Raw genomic sequence first — 8,295 nt, forward strand, 5'->3', positions numbered from 1 at the left:
CTCTTGTCTGCAGTGGCAGACACAGATTTACTTTGTAGAAAGCGGCACTGGCCAGCACCATCTGGGCAGACTTTGGAGCGCCTGTTGGTGCCTCAGCTAGCCAGACCATCTTGGCATCTCTGATGTCCCATGGCAAAATCACTGTTCCCAGAAGGCATCTGAGGGACACAAGGTGGCCATGGCCTGAAAGTCCCTCGTCATAATATACTCTTCATAATACATTATCTCCTCACAATAGGAGAGGTATCAGCTGCTCAGAGAAACACTGATAAAATTCATTATTAAAACTGTCCTCTCCAGGGCATTAGTTTTTATTAACTTCTTGAAGTCCATCTTTTATTTCTTCCTTTATTATTTTAACATCTTAGATTCATCTCACTTTGTCAGGTTCCCCCTCGCATGATCTTGTTTCATTAAAAATGGAAATTCTCTGAAAATGTTGTTAAAGTCCTTTGGATGTTCCCATATGTGAGTGAGCCCGGATGTCCTTCCACTGACATCAGTGGAAGTTAGACTTAGGCCTCCTTGCTCCTGTTTTGCAGGTGGAATTGTAACTATAGACCCTCAGGCCCCAGGGACTGGGCTCGGTAGCCTGATGGGCCCTTTCAGAGTCCCGTGCTTGCACAGATGCCCTCCCATGGGGCCACCGACAAACAATAGTATCCACCTGCAATGCACTGCAGGCCTGGGGCCTTACTACCCCACACCCTCCCCAAGAAATCTGTGTTCACAAGAGGTCTTTACCACTTCAGAGGACTCCCCTTTGCCCCGAAGTCTTTTGTTGGTTCAAAGAGCAGATGTGGTGCAAGCAACAGCAGTGCCAGCTTCCCCCAGCGTCCCCCAGCACTCACCTGGAGGGAGCAGCTGAACAAGAGGAGGAGGTGGTTCAGCCCTACTGCTTTTTCCATTCTTCAGCCTTTTAGCTGAGCTGTTCTCAAAAAAGTACCAATTACTGCCACTTGTAGCAATGGCCTTGATGATGGGGAGAGCTGTCAGCTGGGAAGTGGACTGACACAACCAGTTCATTTCACATAGGTCAGCAAACAGCCATCAGATTAAAATGATTTTTGTTCGCTATCGACCTGGGCTCGATTGGAACCAGTGACCCGGAGATGAAAGGCTCAGAAAGAAGGGTTTCTATTTTGTGTATGGTCACACATCACTTCTGTCTCCACCTCACTCATTTTCTTGTCCAAAACTCTTTCTTTTCTTTTTCTTTTCTCCACCCCAAAAATTATAAATCCATCCTCTACTCTTTTAATTGCAATGCACCATATGGGGGTCTGTTGAGGTTTTGTTAAGGCTTCAGTAATCTATTAGTCATTCTCTCCTTTGTGTTACAAAAGATCTATCCTTCAAGAGGCACGTATTGATTTCAGCATTTCTGCAGCTTGCTTGAGTTTGGAGGGCACTTTGTGAAGTAAAGCAGAGCCTGGTTTGAAATCAACAATGATAGCAAAATAGCATTAACAGTATCAGGAACGATCTTACAGGGAATTCAACATGCAAACTATACAAGGAAAAGTTAAATGAATGGGAAAGGAGACACACTGGTAGCCCAGATCTGCTTCTTTTGGGGGAATAAAGTAATGTTCTCTTGGGTCTGAAATTTCTCTATTCGTTTTTAAAACATGGGCAACTCTGTAATTCTATCTTATCATACACTTCTGTCTCATTTTTGTTCCCTAGCCTCTCCCTACACCATATAAATTAAGTCTCTAGCCTTTTCTTGTACATTAGAAAAAAGGACACGAACTGGGAAGTGAATATGCTTAATAATTTTTTTAGTGCTAATATATTGTTCCAGACCTTCTCCATTTATGCTTTGTTTGAGAGAGCTTCCTTGTCCTCTATGCTTATGTTTAAGTCCCACTGTAATAACAGGACTCTCAACAATCTCCTGAATGAGGATCTTTGTTGCTTATATATTTCACACGATGCTCACAAATCTTAAGTTTCTTTTTAGCACATGGATAGTGTTTTTTTTTTTCCCTATAACAGGGACAAAACAGAGATATAAATGGGACTTGAGTAAAATTTTAGAGCTTATAAAAATGTTACCAATAAACATGTGTGACTCTGTAATGGCTCTCCTTACCATGATCATGACATTAACACCCATTTTTTAAGTATGGCAAAGAATATCTACATAAAAATGCTACATTCTTTCTTCTCCTAAATGAATAGTGCAAATATGGTAGCCCACTACTTAAATCAATGTAATTTTCAGGCATTCAGAACAAGGCATTTTCCTAGGACCATATTCCCCTGTAAAAATCATTATCTGTGAAAAACTATTCATTTTGATTAAACCTGTAATCCGTCCCCTAAAACACTGGTTATTATCATCCTTGCTACAGTTAAGCAGTATCATCATCATCCTCACCACCATCATTATCATATGAATCGCTGGTAATAACTGATTTTGTTGGGATAATTGCTTCTTTGTCATGTCTGCTGTTGCATTTCCAGCACATGGGTGACGGTTGAAGACCAGGAATGGGCAGTAGTTAATTCCTCCAGACACTTGCATTTAACCCACAGAAGTCTGCAAGCACCAGCCCTTACTCTGAACCTTTCACCACTGACAAGCTGGCACTGGCTAGCACTGGTCTTTGGGTCTTCAGAGGGAGAATTCTTGCTCTTTTTTGAGAGTGAGTCCTTGTCATTCAGGTGGTAATTCTGAAAACACGGACCCCAGAAAAATAGGCCTGGAATACATCTTTGGAGGTCATCAAGTCCATAGCACTGCACCAAGACAGGATCAGCTCCACCTATGTGATACATCTCACTTCTTGAGTGATATTTTCTCATTGCTTCTTTAAGACCTTCAGTGACACAGATCCTGAAATCACTCCCAATGACCCAGTCGGGTGCTTCACTGTCATGACTGTTGGAAAGTTTTCCTAATGTCTGAATGAGCTCCTGGCTTGTGGATAAGTAGAGCAGGTTATTATCTTCTTCTTTATTGGCAACTTTTCAGGTATTTGAAGACTCTCATCCTGGTGTCCCTCAGACTTTTCCGAATGTGGCCACCCCAAGTTGTTCAGCCTTCTCTCATCTTCTTTGGGCTTCCTCCAGTTTCCACGCATCTTGCTTCAACAACAATAGTCAAATTTGCACAGAGCACCAATGGTGAGATAAGTACAGGACTGTCATACACTGACAATACCTGCTGTAAAGTCAATATGTATTTATAACATATAAGATATATTACAATATTACATATATTTATGAAAAGAGGTAGAATATATTCTTATGTTTATATAAGCCAAATTAAAAGAGCAGTGACATAATTCATTAAGAGCATACAATAACTACAGTCTGGCACAGTCCCAGCATGGGGCTGGCACCTATGGCTTTACCAATTGTTTTTCTTAGGAAGAACACTATTCCATCCTTGGAAAACTGCTAGGCTAAATCATGTTGCCTCTTTCCGTGGAGAACTCACTTCCAGCATTGGAAGATTTTGTCTCCGTTTTTTATCTAACTAGTATGAATTATAGAAACAGGACTGTTTCTTATGAATTGTACAGCAATATTTTTTGCTGAAAGGTCTCAGGCAATGGACTTTTGAGTGTTTTTTGCCCATCTCTCATGCACACAAAGTATACGAAATACATTATTGTATGGTGTGATGGCTGTGTGATACTCTGCTTGTTCAGTGAGGTGGGTGGACCCACGACAGCTCCAGGCTGGACGCTGTAGCTAGAGGGATGCTGAGCCTTTGCTAAGTCCTGCCGAGAGATGCAGGAGAAACCACCTTGGATGCATGCAGCACTAACAGAGCAGCATGGCTGCCAGAACAAAGTTTCTTTGGTTTTGACTAGGGTGGAAAGAGTTTGTGCTTGCCTGGAGTGTGGGCAGAGTGAGCTTGTGTCAGCCTACAATGCCTTTTGCAGCCAAACCCTAAGACAGTGATGCAGAGTCTAGGTATTTCTTTAATATGTTCTGATTCATTTAAAAAACTCTGGCCCCTGGAGCTTTTCTGAAATACCAGTTGTTTCCCAGCCTGAGCGCAGCACACCATCGGCTATCCAAGGAGCTGGTTGATGGAACAATCTTCTTTTTAGAGTGCATTCAGCTAAAAGTTAGATGTTTAAGGAACCTCGTGACTGACACAAGTCTCTGATCCAGAAAGCCTGACAGCTCCCACACTGAGAAAATCTCCAGACTCTGTATCACTTCTTCTCCAACCAGTAGCTGGTTTGCAAGACCACAAAATCTGGTACTGTTCAACAGAGTACTGATGCCTAAATAGAATGGGTCCACAAATAGGACCCTGTAATGCTACAGAAATACAAACAACAGCAGAAGAGGCAGTACACAACACAACTAATGATGGAGTAGTTAAAGTTTGGAAAAGTGTTTATTGCTAGATGTTGTGCAATTCTCTGACAATGTTACACATATCAACAACGTCTCTTTATTACTGTGTTTAGTTCCTTTGCTGGCTTATTTTTAGGCACAGTTTCTGTCTACAAGATATTTCTGGGTAAACCAGGGATTGCATGGTATGTGGACCAAAGCAAATTGTGTGAATGCTGGTAAATGGAAATTGCAGAGTTTTGTTCAGCTGTCTTGACTATCTGCTGCTAAAGGAAGTTCACTGTCTCTGGCTGCAGTATTAGGAATAGAAAATTACGCAATAATGAGAAAAATAATAATATAGCAGCAATAATACCACTTTTGCTCTTTCCTCATTGATTTGCAGGCATAGCTGGCTCCAGCCCTTTGCATAATACTATGTTGGGTTGCAGTTATTTGCTATAAGAGGCGTTAGTGCCGGACAGTGTGGTGACTCTTCTTAAAATCTAATATTTTCCCCTCTAAGGGCAGTAGTTTTATTTAAAATTTGGCAACGACTGCGTCTACAGCATCTTGGCTCCTATATCACCTAATCCGTACTTTGGCATTGTTTCCATGAAGCTCAGACTCAGGGACTTGGCACCAGAACCCAACATGTTTCTCCTCTCACTTTCTCCCACTGCTCCCCACCAGCTAAACTGGAACAAGAAATAATGACATCCTACATGTTCCAAGTGAGGGGGGGAAAAAGTGGCCTATGGTAGGACTGACAGGCCTTCTGCTGTGTAGAGACGAATTCTCACTGAGGCAAATATTTGGCTTGCAAGTAAATATTGAAATCCTGTTTAAAAAACTCATGACTTTAAGGTATATTGGTGAAAATCAGAAATATTTATTCTGTTTTCTTTTTGTTGTTGTTGTGTTCTGACTTGTATGTAGGGGAGAATATTTCTCCCAGGAACACTGTTTCTTCAGTGTGGAGTAAAAAGCTCGTTTACCTAATAGGTGACTCAAGATGCCTGGATTTCTCTCTCTGTTTAAGAAATAGCTAACACCATGTGCACTCTGATGATTGTTTCACACAGAACTATCCAGGGAAGCCAAGCCTGCCTGTAGATTTACTTGGGGGTGAGAAGAAGGAGCAGCAGTACCCTAAACAAGCTGTAGGTTTACTTGGGGGTGAGAAGAAGGAGCAGCAGTACCCTAAACCAGCTGTAGGCTCTCTCTCCCTCACACCTTTGTGCATTCAGGGGGTTCTCAATGCCCATCAGCCCAAGCAGAATGGTGCCTCTGGCCAGCTGTTGGGCCATTGCTCACATGCGGTATGACTACAGCATACTGAGACAGTCCTGCTGGTGACTGCACACCTACCATGTGCCACACACATCTTTATTTCTGCCTGGGATTTCTTGAGCTGGTTTTGATGCCTCCTCTGCATGCTCTTGCCAATGTGATGTAGTCATGAGAATGCAGTGGTGAGGACTGCAGCTTTGGACTGGGGCTGCATCAGCAGTTACCGACATGTTGGTATATAACTCTTTTCCTTCTTGGAAAGAGGACAGCTTTGCACAGGCTAACAAAGGATTTGTTTGTGATTTCTTAGCTTTCCTTTAGGGAGTCTATCACAGTGTTGATATGCTAAAAATGCAGTACATTTTTGTATATTCTCTGGATAGAAGTGATATTTTACAGTAACTGTACACTTATTATAGGACAACAAAGCATTGGCAAAATATTGAAAGCAGCAGTCAGAAATAAGAAAGTGTACTGAAAAAGATAAAATTGAGAACAAAGGATATAATAAGGGATGAAATGCAGAGAATTATAAGGGAAAGCCAAAGTTGGGTAAATCCCTATCTGGAGTAGCTGAAGACAATGAAAAAGAATTTTTTAACTACAGTAGGAAAAAAAGAAATCTTGATGATGGGATATAAATATTACCAGAATGAGACTACAAAAAAAGATTCCCTGGATGTAGAAAAATAAGTATTCTACAGCTATTTTTTTTTCCATTTCTTGATGTACTTCTATTTTATGAAGATTATAGAAGCTCCTTTCAGACACTTGGGTAACTGGAAGGAAAGCAAGACAACATCTTTCAGTGATAATAATTTATAAACCATCAGGGCTCAGTAACTTCAACCCAGAAGTTCAGAAACCATTGGCTGAGGAAATCTTCAGCTTGTTGACATTAATTTTCAATTTATCTCAGAGTACTGAGGATATTCCACCTGTACAGAGTGCAAATGGCCTGCTAATATTCGAAGAGGGTAAGTAGGATGACCCAAGCAATGGTGGCCCAATTAGCCTACTATTTATTTGGGAGGAAATAATGTTTAGACTGATATAGATTTTAATGAAGAATTAGAAGATGGAAATATGTTTGGATTAATAACACCAAAGGACGCTGATCTGGTCAAAAAGCTGCCAATTCCTTCTTCAATGAGATTCAAAAAGTTCAACTTTTAAAGGTAACTACAGAGATAGATACAATATATTCCACACCACATTCATGCTATGGAACATTAATTAAAACTACAGTTCTTTAAAATATCACTAGATCATGTGATAAATATATAGATATTGGCCTGTGTTGAAGAGAAGTTGTCCTTGAGTAATTACCTTTCAATGAGGTTGTTCCTAGTGTGCTTGACAGCAGCCAGATGCAAGTCTCATCCTGTTCATCTTGGAGTAAAAAAAAAAGCCCTGCTAAATATACATTTAAATACAAAGATTAGTGGAATGGTTGAGGACACAGAAGTCATACGGAAAAATATGATTGTGTGTCAGACAAACATGATGTGTTTAAAACTGCAAAATGGTGCACACTTCGGAGAAAAGAAGGTGAGCCACTCCTTGAGAAAGTGGAGTTGCCTCCTGGAATATGGTTATTTTAAAGAGGGTTGGCACGCACAGTGGACAAGCTGCCTGAGCATGACTATGGCAAAGGGGTCAAAGCAGTCTTTTGGGTGCCTGGGCAGGATTAGCAAGTGAGAGTAGGCAATCCCCACTTAACAGCAAAGGAAGGCCAAGAAAGTGGCTGCCAGTGAACACTCTCAGGAGTTCAACCAGTTTATATTGTCCAAAAAATGACATAAAGACACAAAGACTGCAAAGGAATCCACATATTTTCACAAAACAAAAATACCAGTTTAGGAAGGCTCTGTTACTCCAGTAGAGCCAAATCAGGCAAAAACGAACATTGAAGCCAGGTCCACTCAAATGAGAAACCAGGCACATGTTTTTGAAGAGTGAAAGTCATTAAAATACTGACACAAACCTCTATAGGAGGTAGCAGTTTCTCATTTTTTTGTTTCACCTTGTTAGGACAGGATGGGTGATCTGTTTTAATCAAGTACAGGTAATTAGCCTCAATAAGGGAATAACTGGGCAAAATGTGATGGCACATGGTATGCAGAAAGTCAGAGCAGATGATCTAACACCATCCCTGTGGTCTTTGGCTCTGTGAGATTATGAAATCTGTCTGATCAAATTTAGTGCTAGCGAAGTGCTGACCTCCAAATCCAGGCTTGGCCCAGGAGAGTCTTTAATGTCTTTGGACCCAGGCAGATCAGCCTCCTGTTACTGCAGGCTTCACAAGCGTATCCTGGAAATTCTTTGAACTCATTGAACGTTGGACTTGGACAAGTTTACAGTATCAACCAATTGTGAGTGGTACCGGGGAAGCTGAAGAAGCTGGTAGGCAGCAGGAGGTGTTTGCCACTCAGCAGTTACTGTATGCAGAGACAGTGGTAGGGCCAAATCTATAAATCAGCAAAATCCATAAAAGGAGTGTTACTGATTTAAGCTGGCTTAGGATGAGACAGAACCAGGGTCATGATGTTTCCACTTATTTATATAGGAACAATTCAAATCCAGAGGAAGTAATACAGTGTTTAATATAACTACTATAAGCATGCTGCACAGGAAAGTTGATGGTGCATTCGTTCTCACTCAGTGGCTATTACATCTGAAAGTTCCTCTCTG

Source organism: Phaethon lepturus, unplaced genomic scaffold (genome assembly GCF_000687285.1).
Source record: "Phaethon lepturus isolate BGI_N335 unplaced genomic scaffold, ASM68728v1 scaffold28399, whole genome shotgun sequence".
In the NCBI taxonomy this organism is placed as follows: domain Eukaryota; kingdom Metazoa; phylum Chordata; class Aves; order Phaethontiformes; family Phaethontidae; genus Phaethon; species Phaethon lepturus.